This window comes from Oxyura jamaicensis, chromosome 3 (assembly GCF_011077185.1).
Source record: "Oxyura jamaicensis isolate SHBP4307 breed ruddy duck chromosome 3, BPBGC_Ojam_1.0, whole genome shotgun sequence".
Lineage (NCBI taxonomy): Eukaryota > Metazoa > Chordata > Aves > Anseriformes > Anatidae > Oxyura > Oxyura jamaicensis.
Genome location: NC_048895.1, coordinates 21,226,847 through 21,243,382, shown reverse-complemented (window position 1 = coordinate 21,243,382; position 16,536 = coordinate 21,226,847). Strand labels below are relative to the sequence as shown.

At 42.7% G+C, this 16,536-nt stretch overlaps 1 long non-coding RNA gene across 1 annotated transcript in view; it reads left to right on the top strand.

The window, feature by feature from the left end:
• Nucleotides 1-2,448: 2,448 nt before the first annotated feature.
• The window catches only part of LOC118163444, a 32,123-nt gene continuing 18,035 nt past the window's right edge, over nucleotides 2,449-16,536 (top strand). Inside the window, exon 1 of the long non-coding RNA XR_004749057.1 lies at nucleotides 2,449-2,578. This is a non-coding gene — a long non-coding RNA (uncharacterized LOC118163444). The remainder of the gene's footprint in view (nucleotides 2,579-16,536) is intronic.

Below are 16,536 nucleotides of genomic sequence, written 5' to 3'. Positions count from 1 at the left end.
AAAATAAAATAAAATAAAATAAAATAAAATAAAATAAAATAAAATAAAATAAAATAAAATAAAAATGCAGTGGTGGGCTGACACTGTGGAGCACCTTGCTGTCTTGCCTGCAAGGCAGTGAGTTTGCTTCCCCTTGGTTTGGCGCTCCCCAAAGCCTCCTGCTACTTTTCTTGCCTGTCCTCACGAGTCAGAGCCTGTCACATCGCAAAACTGATATAGCTGGGTATGCTACTTCGGGATTTCAGCAGATCCTGTATTTGGAGTAGTTTGAAAAGTGTCTAGTGGCTTCGTCACATGATTTCCCTGTAGTGTGAGACCAGCCAGCAAAGAGCCGTGTGAGCTCACATGTTTAGATGGCTTAGTTTGTGCACGCAGATAACGTGAATATCTGCTTGGCAGTGCTGTGCGGCAACTGAACATTCCTGACGCTGCCTCTTTTCATCCTTCTGCTCCCCCTTCCTCAACAGCAGAATCAGCAGCTGTAACAACACATGGAGGACACTTGGCAGCTGCAAGACACAGATGCTGAGCCCCGTAATAAACTTCTCCTGCAGAAGAATCTGAGTGCTTTTGCTGGCTGCTTAGAAGTCCTTATTGCTGTCTGACTCACTTGCTCGACAAGCGGTTACAGTGTGCTGATGGCTGTGGGTAATCACTCTTGGGGTTATAAGGGCCAATCTAATTGACCCACTTAGTCTTTTAGGATGCTGCCATAGCCCAGCTTCAATAATTTGCAAGTGAATTGCATGCTTTCGTAGTAGATATTTAAGAATAAGGTATTGTGCAATGTTTTAGTGGGCCATTGTTTTTATATCTAGAGATAGGCAATAGGCCTGGTTTTGATCACAAGTCACAACAGGGCAAACCAGAAATAACCTCACCATTGTTAAAGGGGTATAAGCTGTTATAAAACAAATGTGAGGGAGGCCAGGGGTGAAGGAGAGCTTCAAATTAAGTCTGCGTTGCCTGGTAAGGAAATTGCATATCTTTAATACCTCAGAAACCGGTGTTTGTCGGAATTGGCCTGTGATAAAGATGTGGACTCACTCAGGGCAGCAGGCTAGTATTGGGATGGTAGGAGGGTTCATTTCAGAAAAGCCTTGCAGAAGTGTGTTTTAAGGAGGCATTTGAATTTGCAGGGAACGGCCAACTTGGAAGGTTGTCCTGGAGTCTAAAGAGCACTGGGAAAGAAACCAGAGACAGACGCTTGTGGAGATAAAGGCAGGAACTGGGCAGCAAGTCTGGTACGCAGCCAAAACAGAAAGGAGGGATGCTAGAAAGAGATGGTTGGAGATGCAAGCAAGAGAAGAGCTCTAAACAAAGGGATCCACAGATTAACGTAGATGCTGACGGAAAATGAGTGAAGAGTGATGTGGGGGAATGATGGATCAGTGATGGAGGGAATGACATCTTTGGGAAAATGTTCCTTCCACCTCTGTCTAAGGAAAACTGAAGTCATAGCTGTAATAAAGCTATGGTACCAGAGGGAGTGGGACAGGCACAGAGAAAGGCACATGCTGGCATGGGCAGGAGGGACCACAAAGCGGGTCTCACAGGGCCCCAGCGCAAGCACATGTACACAAGTAAGGAAGTGCTGAGAGGACTGAAAGTTGGGGCAAGCTCTCACATTGCTTCTGTGAAATCTCTGTGACTCGGGGGTTGTCTCTCTGAAGTGCCTGTGTACTGAGACACACAACGCAGAGCAGGGAACAAACAGGAGGAACTGGAGGTGTGTGTGTGTTGTTACAGGACTGAGGCCTCATCAGCATCACAGGAACATGCTGGGATATCTGGTATGACTCAAGTGCTGCTGTGGGGGTATACAACCCCTCTAGGAAGGACAGACTGGGAGGGCAAAGAGAGGGAGTTGCCCTATATGTGGGAGAGCAGCAGGGATGCACTGAGCTCTGCCCAGCTGAGAGCTATTGGGTTGGGATTAGAAGGCAGGCCACCATATGAAACATAAAAGTTGGGGCAGCTGTGGCTGATTTGACATGGCTCCCAAAGGGCACATTTCCATAGTATATGAGATGCAGTTCCCTAGCAGAGAAGAGTCCTAAGAGTGGACAAGGGCACCAGCATAAAAGAGGTGGATGCTTCATCTCAGCCAGCACTGGTGTCACCTTGGTGAGAAGCTACCTCTTAATCTGTGCCTGAGGAGAAGACTTTTGTTTCCACTTCAGTTAGTCCTGTCTCCTTTGTAAGACTGACATTCACACAAACATTTTAGCTGCAAAAGGACAGCCCTGTTTCTGCTTCACACAGGAGATGTTTTCCTGTGACCCCTTTGCGTCCTTGTGTTCTAGCGTTTAAAGACAAACAGCTGTCCTAGGCTTCAGCTTGAGGAGGAAAAGGAAGACACCATCAAGCACAAATGTTAGTAAGTCACTTTTCCTCTCATTGTCTGGTATATCTAGGATAGTTTTTAGCCTTAAAAACAATTGTCTCTCTGATCCCCTTACACTTGATTTTATTCACTGGTATTGAACATCAGCGTTTCAAAATGCCTTCTTGAAGTATGAGCCTTGTTTCTCTTGATTTAAACTGGAAACAGATCTGCTTCTTTGATGGATGCTTGGTAAGTGTTTTGGAAAATAGCTATTAACACTGAGTTTCATTTTATGTAACAATTGGTAGTCAGTAATTTTTTGATGTTCAAGGATTCTGGATCTAAGTAGACATCTAAAATTAACATATTACAAAAAAAAAATCTAATATTCCTCCAAATAAAACCACAGATTAGGAACAAACAACACTAACCTTCAAATAATAGGATTTAAATACCTGTTTCAGTAGTGCATTCATGCTGCTTTTCTTGCTTGAAAACATGTGAAGTATTTATTTTTAATTCATATTATCTCATTATTGCAGGTTTCCTTTACAGTGTGGCTCATTTCAAGCAGTAAAAAAAAAAAAAAAGCTAATGATTTTTATCTGAGTTTTAGATTTTCCACTAGTGATCAGTCACACGTTTTGTCCTAGGTAGAACTGATGTAGCAATCTATTTTTGTTTTATTTCTTTCATCACCCTGGTAGTCCACTGGTAGGTATTGTGACAATTGTCTCTGAGATGCATGTAAAAATATACATGTAAAAAGGAGCCAAAGACTATTGTAACTAAGCTGTTGTGTTATGAATCTGAAGGTGACCATCAAGAACTTCTTACTTACATAATGAGTGACAGCTTTTCAAGACACGTAGTCCCAATCTTAAATACAGCAAGACACATTTTTTACTGTGTGAATAATACCCCTGAGGTGTCAGTGATCAGCACTACTCCCAGCATCAAGATACTCACAGGAAAAACATCAGAGGCTACAGGGAAGGAATTCTAGGAGTCCAGAGGATTTGTTCACCAAAATCAAGTGCTGTGAATATCCTTCCTTTAACTGTTAGTGTAATGCAGATTTCAAGCACTCCTCTGATATCCCTGTCCTTTCTGCTGCTCAGGGGTAGTCCTGTGGGTCATGGGCTCAGATCATGTCAGGGTGCAAGGTCACAGTCCCCCTTTTTGAGGGACTGCTGGCTCTCCAGTCCTTCTGGGCGCTCAGACTGCTTGTCCTTTTCAGCAGAAACCTGAGAGGGTACCAGGACCTGAAGGAATATGCTGTACCCTTCAGCTTAGATGCAGCTTTAGGATTTCTGCTGTGAGTTGAGCATCTAGGTTGCACTGCGTGAATAAAAACAGGTGAGTTGTCCATGTGTAGGAAAAATTAATGTAACCCTCTGTGGATTGAAGGTGTAACAACATTTGGGGTCTCATCTTTATTGCTTGCGATCACACAGAGAAGTAGCTAAATGAAAAAGAGGAGTTAGCAGATTTTTAGCAAGGAGAAGAGCAACAGGACAGGGACAGAAACCAAACATGAGGCAGCACCAGCAAAGGAAAACTACGTAGCAAGTCACAAAAGAGGCTGGGTCTATATAGAGAGACAGGGCTTAGGAAAGGGTGGTGGTGGATGAGAGACAATAATGAAGGGAAGCTGTTTGATCCCTTGTAGCTCCTGGGTCAGTAGCAACTGCACCTGCGGTACCCATAGGCTCTCTGTCTTCTGGCCAAGGCAGTGGCTGTCAGCGTCTGCTGCTGTGCAAATGTGGGCTGCCCTTCTCCTGTTTATCACCATGTGAATCCAACATCTGGACTCCAGAGATACCTTATTAACGCTAAACAGCCTTGATTCAATTATGCTACAAGATGCACACAAGATGGTATCTTTTGCACAGTCCCGCACTGTGAAGGCCTCATAGCACTGGGGTGAGGGGGTGGAGAGCGCAGAAACTCAGTTATTCTCTGATTTCCCAAGTTGCTTCGTAATAACACATAAATGGAGTGGAGCCTGGAGAATTTATAGAGTCTAAAGCCACAGCTAATTTGAACAATTACATACTTTTAAGATGTTCAGTCCCATTTGCTCCTCAAACACTGAATCTGCATAGGCAAAAATAAATCAAGGCATAATTTTCAGGCCTGGAGTTTGAAAGTCAGGACTTGGCTACGTGGCCAGAGCTATTCAGCCCTGCATCTGCAGCTCCTGCTGCCTGAAAACTCACTTTTCTTTCCTGCCATTAGAAAATGGACCAGTAAAAACACGGGCAGTGAGGCTTTTGCAAGGAGCAGCGGTGCGAAGTGCACTGCCTGGGCCAAATTCCACACCAGATAATTCCATTGAGGTGATGGCTTCAGCTGGGCACCGTTATCTTTGTTTCCTGTCTCATGCTGCCGTGCTGTGCTCCTGAGCAGCTGCTGATTTCCTCCTCCCCAGGCCTGGCTGCATGTTGTGGTGGGGCTACCACGTCCCCTCCCTGCTCTTTACTTCACTCACAGAAGTCTTATGGAATGGAAGCAAAGGATGGAAAGTGCTTTGAATTCCTCCGATGAAATTTACCTCTTCTAGCGTGGTTATTTTTTGTGATTATGGAGCAAAGTCGTATTTTAAAAACTTTTCTGTTTTTCTGCAGATCTGTCACCCATTTCCATGGATACATGAGTGGTGTTAAGGCAGCCAGAAGCTGTCAATTCCAGCCGCTCTCTGGCTGCCCAGTGAGCAGTGAAAAGCTGCTGAAGTCATTAGTATTTTACACTTGAAAATACCACAATAGTTTGCACTTTTCTGGTACTCTTCGTCCGGGAATCCCCAGGTCCTGTAAATGAGCCGCTACTATAAAGCAATTAATTAGGTCTCTTAACAGCTTGGTGAACTGGTTAGGAGGACATAGAGGGTTGGGAGCGCTGCAGTGACCTGTCAAAGGCCACCCTGTAAGCTAGTGGCATGGGCAGGAAGACATTCAGTTCACATGTTCTGGCTCCTGGCTCCCCAGGCTCCTCCCTGAATGTTTTAGGCATAGAGTACCTGCATATCAGGTTAGGGAAAAGTACCCATTTTTGTCTGCTTGATGACAAAGCTTCTCCCACTTTATCCAGCATATCTTTGATTTGGTGAGTTCCTGCTGCAGCAAGTGCCATCTGATAATACAAGGGCTGTATTCCTGCAGGATATGGCATATGCTAACTGTTCATTGAATGGGTTTCCCTGTCCATCATGTTGAATTCTTCAGTCAAGTTCTTGCTAGTTCTTCTCTAAGGATAAGGCTGCTGCCACTATGACAGGGAGATTATTCCACAAAGATGAGAGATCATGTGTCATTATTATCTCTGAACATTGACTTATTTTTTGGACATCTCCAAAAGAAATATCTCCTAGCTGTGGTTGAGGGAACAAAGATAGAGAGAAGTAAGCAGAGGAAGGTTTTTTCTATAGTAATGTCATTACAGTATGCTCTGGTTTTGCACATTGTATTTTTCAGTATAGTCACCTTATTTTTCATCTTTTAACCTCTGCATTGTAAGATGACAAGTTTAGTAATGATTCTTTCATTCTGGCACCCTTACATAAGCCACTGAAATAAACAGATCTTTGCAATATTAAAGAACTGCTCAGAGAAATCAAGGTAGGTTGAACTGGGCCCATTGCAATTTACCTCCTGTGAATCTTTATTTTCTGTTCCTAAAAGACCTCACATTTGAGTGACTGGGTGTGTATGGAAAGAATTGGAGAGTTTCGATAATATACGCATCCAGTAATCCTTAATCCAGATACCTTGCCATCAGGCTTCTAAAACTATCAGCAATATATATCTAGAATTCTTCATAGTCTCTCATAATTATTATTAACCGAAAGTCAAACACTGCAAATGCTTTGTAACTCATACACAAAACTCACCTAAATTCAGTGGTTTTATCTGTGTAAGTAAAATTTACAGAACCAGGCCCAGAAAATTATAATGGCATCAACCAAGAATCCCCAATCCCTCCATGTTGTCTCATGTGAGTTATTCACAACCATAGTCAATAAAACTGGTCCCAACACAGATACCCCTGGTACCCTACCATTAACCTCTTTCAATTCTCAGGAGCTCCTTATTATGATCCTTTGTTTTCTTTCTATTAACCCATTCCTAATCCTTAAAAAGACTTCATCCTATGATTATTTATTTCCCTTATTAGTATTTTATGATGGACCTCAACAAGAGCATTTTGAAAATTCAAGTAAATTGTTATCTTGTTGGTCGGCACTGGTTTGTTAACTTTTTCCAGAAATAAAATGTGCTTTTCAACATCAAAAAATGGCTTGAGGAAGGCACAAAAGAAATTCAGATGTATTTTGACAGCTACTGTAGTGGCTTAGCAGAGCTGTGCTTGGATTAGCACCGTTCTTCTGTCTGTACTTAAGAACTCTAATTCATTTCCTGGCATTTCTCTCTCTTCAGGTCAACCACTAGTTCAAGGTGGAAGTGATAAGTTTGCAGCATCTCAAGTGTGCTGGTGTTAGCTCTTGGGAAGTTGAGAGGAAGGAAATAACAGTCCATAAAGTTTTGATTGCTTGGAAAAGAAAAGATGTTTGTTGAAAGTATGAGCAAGGCCAGCTGCAAAGAGTTCAGGAGCGAGCAGAAGTAGTCCTGCACTAGCTGCTCACTCACTTAAGCTATTAATTGACAGCAAATATGCATATTGCAGACTGAGAAGAGGAAGGCTATTTTTCTCAGGCCTGTTAGGGGACTATCTTACTTCGTCCACTATTTAGTTAGCAGAGGGTTCACTTTAAAGATGGATAGAACAACATGATCCAGAATGGTGTGGCAGGGAAGGTTTTGGCAAAAATAGTGGCACTGAGGAAGTAAAATAAATGTGCCATGCTCTATTCCTCCCCCAATTTTAAAATATCAGCATTTTGCAAGCAATGGGCCATATGCTCCCAGGGCTTGCAAGCCAAAAAGTATAGCAACTTACTACAAAACCGCTCTCCAAATTCTACACACAAGCCAAAACCTCCTACTTGGTATGCTGCCGTCATGCCAACTTGCAGAACAGAGATTGGGCCTGAACAAGGAGATGTGCAGAAGACCAGCAAACTGCGCACACGCACACATGAAGGGGGATACGGGCTGGAGGCAGGACACTGGTCCTGCAAACCTAGCACGGGGAAAGAAAGCAAGATAAATTGGAACAGACAGCACTCATGTTTCCAGGTTGAAATGCCCCCTTCCCGCACAGGGAAGGCAGCAAAATCTCCCTGGGTTGCTCCTGCAGGGAGCTATGCATGGGAAGGAAGAGTATGGACCTGCAGAGCTGTCCCCATCCAGTCCAAGTCCTGGGAGGAGCATGGTCCTTCAGCGTGGGCACCATGGTGGCTCCAGAGGGGTGGCTGCAGCAGCTCTAGTTCTGTCCTGTTGGTCTCTATCTGGAGTAATTAATTAACACTGACACCAGGTTCCTGAAAAATACCAGGGCTGACCAGGTACTTGGGTGCTCTTCACCTGCACCTCATAGGATAGTCTGTCTGAAACAGAGAAAGAGAGGTCTCTGTTCAAGGATTTTCTGTGTGGCAAAGCAAGACAAGCATTGGCCCAAGCAGTGTCAATTTGCTATCAGCAGAAACATGCATTTAACTGTGGCAAAACTAATAAAGTAGGTGTATGCAGGTACTGGGGAACTCCAGCCACAGGTGATGGACATGTAGATCTTGTTGGAGATCTCCCAGGGCTGTTCTGCCCCCTGGCCATATTCCCTAACCCCTTGGTATAAGGCTCTCCTTTATTTTCCATTCTCTGCTATTTCTCCATGACAGAGCATCCAGAGGGTGCGTTATATTTCTCCAGGGATAATCCCTGCCATATTTTAGCCATTGGCTAGTGCAGAGCTCTTCCCTTCACTGGCTGGTACACTGTGTGCTCTCTGGCAGAGGCTTAAAGCAATGCAGATGTTCAACTTTTCTGAACATTTTAGAGGGCTTGATGTGATAAAAAGAGGTAAAGAACACCTATTTGTGGACCTATACGCACCAGTACAGGCAGAGTAAATTGGGGTAATAAAATCACGGGAGAGGATGTGTAGAGCATATGCTCTATCTCCACCAGGAGCAAGCCAACTGCTGCTGGGAGGATGGGGCTCTGAATGGCCTCCGGACCAAACACTTGCTCAATTTGCACGCCTGCACGGCTGCTGGTTGATCCAGCTGCTCCTGCCCCCGGCTGCCTTACCCAGCCGTGGCGAGGCTTGTGCCCAGGCACAGAGGGGCAGAGCTAATCCCCGGGGACCTCAGAGCAGGCAAGAGAAATGGGTCAGCACCTGGACTGGGAGAAACACGTTCTCTGGTCCTACGGGTTATCTGCTGAACGTTGTAGGTAAAGCTAAGATGGAGCAGGCTGGCACTTCAACGATAAGTTTCTGAGAAGTAGCTTAAGCCAGGTACTTCAGGGTGCTGTTTTCTAGTCGCAGAACAGGATATTTTCTACCTGTGGTACCATCCCTTCAGGTCTGTTGGAGGAATTCCCTAAGGCCGTTGTTGGGAGAAGTGGTAAACTTAATTTCCTTTAATAGGAGATACATTTAGGCCTTTACTGAACATTACATTACCTCTCGAATATGTAATTTTCAACAAGGCAGCCATTTCTCCCCCCAAGGGAACAACGGCTGCTGTGCTGCCCTGAGAGGACAGCAAATGTCAGTTACTGTGATTTTATGGGGTTAAGATATAATTATGCTCTTGTTATCAGATCTTAGAGTGAAAGACAAGATGTGCTATTTTAAGCATGTGATTTTGGCAATAAAAAAAATAATTTTCTCCATAATGCCTTTTTTTTTTTTAATGTTGCTATGAAATAAACTTTTAAGAGCAATGAAAATATGTATGGAATTTTCTTGTCCCAAAATTTATGTTAGACTATTTTCTACAACAAGTATTCCAAACTCTCATGCAAGAGTACATGAAACAGGATTGCTCTTTTTTTTTTTTTTTTTTTTTTTCTTGGGAGACAGCCATCGTTACATTGGACCAGAGCTATGAGTCAGGGCTGCTGTTTCCTATCCTAAAGTGAGGAATCTCTCTCAGGAAGTCCTGTGTTGTGCTAGAGATCAGACCAGGTGATAATGGCCTCATCTGGCTTTGAAATTTATGAGAAGGAGATAGGACATGTAATGGAGTCATTATTTTGTTTTAGACCATTCTTCACATTGCAACACTTGGAGATGTAAAAGCCGTGTGGTGGCCAGATGGAAGGAGCAGGGAAAGGGAAAGAGCAGTAGGACAGCTTCCCCATTGCTACTAAGAACCTGAATAGAGGCAAAAAATGCTGTGAAAATGTGCAACTAATTTTATCCATATAAATGACTTTAGAAAGAAGTATAGATTATAAGAATGTAGGCCTTAACCTGAGAGGAGAGGGAAGACAGGAAAGGCCAGAAAATATGGGCTAAAAAAAAAGAAAAAAATATCCCATCCCATATTGCCATCCCCTAAAATCTGAATCAACTTTATTTGAGGAATAAACTGAGGACTCCAAATTCTCAAATTAAAATGAAAATAAATACAAATTCAAGGAACATGAACTTTAAAATAGGATAATCAGGGCTGAGAAGAAGGAAATGGATACCATTTTTGTGAGGTTTAGAATTATTCCAAACTGCAAGAGTTCAAATAAATATTCTTCCAATTTTCCCATTATCTTCTACATGCTTCATTCAGAAGTCTGTGACTCAAAATTGCCTTCGCATCCAGATTCAAATTTTTGACTTGTTTTCCTTTTTTTTTTTTTTTTTTTTTTTTTCCTTGTTCTCCTTAATTCTGTTTTTAAATATCTTTTAACCACCTCTCAGTTTCTAGCAGTTTATGAATGGAGCTGGGGCAAAATATTTTCTTCCACCAACTCTTAAATTTCAAGTCTACCTTATTTTCTAGCTGTAAGAGGAAAATGTATTTTTAGATCATTAAAAAACTATATCTGCTTCAAAATAAAAGATTTACTTCATTCCAGACCTAAAATTAATTGTAAGAAGATGTTAAATCACTGAAACTTTTCAAGCTAATCGCTACTAAGGCTTCGCTTTATTTGATAAGGAAATACTATATACTGTTGAGTTGCTTAATCTGGTAAAACTAAGGTGGAAATGGGCTATGATGAGTTTTCATAAAGACATTTAGGAGGTAAACTTAAAAAAGAAAAAGAATTAGTTAAAGAATAATACTGGCATGGGAACAAGTGGATGCAATCTGATTATTATTACATTCAGGCTGGAAATTTAGAGAAATCTTCCCATCCACCCATCCAAGAAGTGATATTCCAGTGATGGGAGCAGAGAGTCACTGGTTTAGGCTCTAGTTGGGTATGCTGATGAAAACAATTGTGTCGCAGAATTCTTAGGGACAGAAAATGGGCTTGTGATGTGGATCAGTTGGTATCTGATGTTTAGGTGTCAGCAGCTGAGTTTGAAAAGAGACTCGGTTGTTTATTTGCTCCATTGTTTTATCCTATTAATCACATGCTTCAGGACTTTTGTTTGCAGTCTGTGGAGGTCAGTAAGGGTCATTTTTACTTTTGGTTTATGCATTGCTAGACTTCTAGGTTGCTCTATTTTCCACCTCTGAACCATGAAAGAGCAGGATGTAGAATAGGGCCCCTAATCTCTTAGCGTCTCTCACTCATAAACTCAAGTTTAAACTGACCACCAGATTTGGGGTAAGGAAAGAATTTTCCTGCTGATCAGATTGCCAGGAACTATTGCAGAGCAGGGAATTGTCTTAATCTGTCTAAATTTCTTAGGATTTGCAGGAGATTTCACATAACCATTCCCTTCTATTACAAGGATTTGGGCTATTGACAAAGCAATGGATCTTGCCTTTTTGCTTCCTGGGGCTCATTAAGGTTGCAGCTGCTTTATGATGAGGTGCTAAGTTTGTTACATACTGCTGGGGAGCATCCTGGGGCCAGTGGTGTGCAGGGACACACCAGGTAGGATGCCTCTGGGCTCTCCAGTCTAATCATCTGTGAAAGCTTGGATTTGGTGACCCACCTGACCCTTTCTAGTCTTATTTCCTCCAGTCTTTCTTCTTGTTCTTCTTGTTCTTCATTTTCCAAGTGCTTCCAAATGTCAATTTTAATTCAATCTGAAACAATTTGTCTTTCTTGATGTATCAAACTGGCCAATGACTAAAACATTGGTTGGAAAAACCAACCTAGTCACTCAGGCCCCCTCTCATGCCCTTGGTTCCTCCGTGACCTCCAGTTAGGTGTAGGAGCCCGTGGGCAGCATGCACACAGCAGTCCCTCCCAGTTGAGATAACAGGTTGGAAAACATGCTGGCGCTGTACTAGTTTCTTGCCTCATATTAGGCTGGGAAGCCCAGTGGAGTGGGTTTCTGTGCTTTCCAAAATTTGACTGCTATCAATCAGATACAAACTGCCCCAAACCAGGTCAACGTGGAAGGGACACAGCTGTATTTCAGGGTGATGAAGGTTGGGCATTGCTGTTGGCTTGGGGCTGAGGTGGGAAGCACTGCCAGTCCTAGAGCAACACTCATGGGAGGACTCAGACCTCCTGCCCCCCTAAGGAAAGGGGGCAGTGCTTTGGGAAGGGGACAAGGTGGGGATTTGGGAAGTGGGCAGGCAGGATGGGAGCCAGCTCATTCTTCTTACACGACTCACTAGTGGAGCACTCACCACACCAGGTGGCTCTAACATGGGAAAGCATCACAGCGCTGCTGGAGAAGCCTTGCTGATGAATTATTTTGAAGCTACCATTGTGAAGCAGCTTAGCAATTAATCAAGGAGAAAGATGAATCAAAACTCCAGTGGTCTGGAAGGTCCCAGTACTCTGTTTTGTACCTTGCACATGCTAAAGACATAAAATGGTTATGATAGCTTCTTCCTTCCTTTCCAGCCTAAAGATAGTAAAAAAAAAAAAAAAAAAAAAAAAAAAACTCCCTTGAATGAAACAGACAAGTAAGCTGCAATGATTCCTGCAGTGCACCGTTTTAATACATGCTGTTTAATTATACTTTTATGACTAGGAACAGGTAACAGTGTTCATGCTAAAAATACTTAGACATATGGATTTCCCTTGTATTCAGAGTTGTTTTCATCTACCAGACTCATAAAGTAGTGAAGCTACATGATAATGCCATATGTATAATAAAAGCACATTTTTTAGAAGACTACGCAAATGCATACTACTAAAATACACATATTTTGCTAAGGAAATTAAAAATGAAAGATAGGTTTAAAACATTGTTAAAGACTATAATGGGAATGGCAAGTGGCATAATGGGAATAATGCCATGGGATTATCCTTGGGCAATAGGGAATAACCAGAATGAGATAGTATTAAGGACAATAAATCCAATCCTGCAGAGCAATCCTGAGAAGTGCTGAGCTTGCTCAGCTCACAGTAAAGTCCGTGGCAGCTGAGGGCATTGAACACCTTTGCAGGATAAGGCCCAAGCCAGAGTTCCAACCTAAGGTTGTCATTTTTAGCCTGGATTTTTATGAGATGCCAATCTGATTTTTATGAGATGCCAATTTGGACATCTTAGTGGGACCCTGGCACATTGAACAGCACTCAGAACAGCAGCCAATTTTTTTTCGAGTGGGTCCAATCCACCTGCCACTTAAATTGAAGGACAGTCTGCCGTCGTCCTCCTTGGGGTTTGTCTCTGGCCCTGTTATCAGGAGGCACCCTAAGTATGTTAAAAAATGGCTCAGGGAGGTATGGAAAGAGCACATCTCAAAAATCCTGTGCTCTGGCACTCTGGTTAGGTGGAGCCAGCTTAACTCCATTTTCAATTGTGGGATGGCCAAGTTGTGCAAGTGTTTCTGCCCATTTCATTCCTTAGCACAATACAGCCCTATTTTACATGCCTCAGATAGCCAAGGTTACAGAGCTATAAGGACAGTGAGAGTCACGTATCTTGATTTCAAGCAAACAGTTTCCTTGGATGGAAAAATAACATTTTTGATTCCTTGAGAGGAAAAACCTGCAAAAGCTATCTCCTCCTTTCCCAGAGTCCAAGCAGAATTGTTTTAATAACCTTATTAGCAAGGTCTCTGTGAAATACTAGTGACTATGGCCCTCAGGCCTGCAGCTTTAACAAGACTGCCCACAACCATGATGTGAAGGTGTGTATGAGAGGCTTGCAGGAGCAAGGGCTATGACTCCCATCTTGCCAAAATCAGCAGGACAGTTACCAAATGTTGTTGGGTTTGGGGACACAGGATCAGCCCCACTGCCAAGCCCAGGGTATGCTTCCACAGGGCAGGGCCAGAACAAGGTTACAAGTTTGGGCTGGTGGAGATAACTTCAGATCTCTAATTTTTTCCTTCCCACTGGCCATGCCATGAAAGCTGCTGGCAGAGCAGGGGTCTTCACCCTGGCCCCTGCACACAGTCTCAGGATGCCTACTGGGGCTCTTTGCTTCCTTCCCTGCCATGCAGGGATAGACTGCCCATTGCTTGCAGCTGTGTCAGCAGGGCTCTGCTTGCTTAATTTTCTGAGGTGGGGAGTTGAGAAATTTACACCTTCTGGGGACTCGTGGGTTTTAGTAGCTAGGTCCCCAAACCGCCCTCCATTTACCTGTATTTCCATGCCTGCTTGGGGCTCTATTTCAGTTGCTACAAAAATGAAATAAAATGAATAAAATAAAATAATAAAATAAAATATTAATAAAATGAAATATTAACAAAATAATAACAAAATAATAAAATATTAATAAAATGAAATAATAAAATAATAACAAAATAAAATAAAAAATAGAATAAAATAATAATAAAATAAATGAAGTCCTGGGTGTGGGTTTTGGGCAGGCAGACGAGCCCTGCTCAGAGACCAGTCATTTGGTTTGGTTCATGCCCACAGTCTCCAAGAGCATGGGAGTAGCTCCTGTAGCACACCATCTGTGCCTGCAGTGGGTGAGAAAGCCCTTCATGCTGCTGGGGAGGTAGCACTGCCCATCTCTGCTTACTCTTGCTCTTCTCTGGCCCATGAGCAGCAGCTGCATGAGGAGGTCCAACCCCTGTGTGCTCTTTGGGAACACTGTAGGAGGTGTTCTCCAGTGTGGGCAGTCACCAGGGGCCATGTGGCTTGAGGAGGCCTTGGCTACCTGATCATCTTGCCCTTGCAGCCCAGCCCAGCACATCCAAGCTACTGGGGTTCCTACTGGTCCAGGAACCCTCCATCACTCTGGGAGTGAAGCCAGCCTCAGGAAAGGGCTTTCAGTTGTGAGTCACCTGCAGTGAGACGCTTGTTCCTCTGAGGCTGGGCTACACCTCCAGCTACCCTCCTCCTGCTACCAGGCGGGGAGAGCAGCAGCTCTTCCAGGAGGAGCTTCTTCACTGTTCAGGTACACCTTCAGCTGGAATGCTGCTGCCTTGTCCCTTTTGAAGGTGCGTGAAGGTAACTCTTACTTCTTCTGTGTACCTTTGGCACTCTGAAACCACTCCTAAATACCTGTGTTAAAACATGCTCTTCAGCATAATCATGATAAGCCTAACTGCTAAGTCCAGCCTTACAGGGACAGTGGCACTTACTTCCTTAAATGTATAATATAGAGCATCTACATTCATATTTTTAGTAGCATATAGCAGTGGTCCAGCCTTTAGTGTACTGTATGTACTTTTAATAATCTCCATAAAAGCCTGATTTTCAATCCCTAGGCTCAAGCTGACAGTGTAAATAAAATCACCCAAATCCACAGGGTAAGAGAAATGAAAATGACAAGGATTAAAATTTTGTCAAACCTCTTTCTTTTTAAAATTCTGCTTCCCTTCCAATTGGATCACGACCCTCTGTGTGCACAGCTTAAGACCAGACGGTATGCTTTCACTTTTATTCCGCTCTGCAGCAGGCTTACAGTATTTAGTGAAAGTCTGTAAAGAATGTGTGCTGTGTAGAGAGTTAATACCATAATCCCCTATCGTGAGGGTCAAATGCTGAATAGAGCAGAAGAATTAGAAAATATGTTACATACAATGGCAGAAAAAATGCATCAGCATGCTGTTCTGTTAACACACGCATTCATTACCAACAAGTAAATGACAATGAGGTAATAGAGTATATTAAGAGACGTGTACTTCAAGTCTAGTGCGTGCGTTATTATGAGAATCTGAGACTTTGAGTGAGAATCTAACTCTATGGATATACACACATCGCAGGGTTTTCCACTGCATGTAATTGCATCTTTCTAGGAAGCACTTTGATGCAAAAATCAGCTTTTAAAATTATTTGGTGGAGATGAACTTTGAATACTCCTTTTTTAATTTCCTGTGAAGTGCGATATCTATATTTCCCTATCCAAGCATGACAATGCATCTGTCTCTGGAGAGTTCCTAGGCATGAATTGAGGTAATTTTAGCTAAGGAAGTATTCAGAAAACAATCCAAGTGCTTGCCTTTTCAAGAGATCCTTGGGGTGCTAGCTACTTACGTCATATAGCATTGGCGTGGGTGTTTCATTCCCTTGGGTTTTCAGGAAAAACCCAGCCAGTATGTGCTGGAGGAGTGACAATTTACTAGAAAGAGGAGAGAGAAAATACATTTTGTATGTAGTGTTCCCGGATATGAATTGCAAAATATAAGCATCACACAATCCAAAAATCAAATCATTCTGAGTTAGCATGTTATGCCTCTCTGCAAGGAAAAGACTGAGCTTCACAAGGAGGGCGACCCTGTAGAATAGGAAGAGATATGGAAGTTATTTGGCTGCCTTTACTGACACTAAGTAGTGTCTGATTCCCTAATTATTCCTGCTGATTTAGCCTGGTTATTAAGGGAAAGAGACAGTGCTGAGCTGGAGACAGGATGAAGGTACTTAAAAAAAATCTTGCAAAAGCTGGTTAATGACAAACTGTGGAAAGCGCTGCAAGAACGTGTAACCTCAAGACTTTGTCCAGTGCAAGCATGTTATCTTATCTCGTGGATGATCTGTTGTAAATAGTGCCAGGAGGCACTTAACCAAACTGACCATGTACAGTCTTAGAAACATGTGCTAGCTGGACACTGTCACCTGCACAATGCTGATGATTTTGTATATTTTCCTACATTAGGAGCTGGGAGCAGTCAGGAGATTATTTTTATCTGAGGGAAAAAAGAGAAAAGAAAAGAAAGGAAAAGAAAAGAAAGGAAAAGAAAAAAAAGAAAAGAAAGGAAAAGAAAGGAAAAGAAAGGAAAAGAAAAGAAAAGAAAAGAAAAGAAAAGAAAAGAAAAGAAAAGA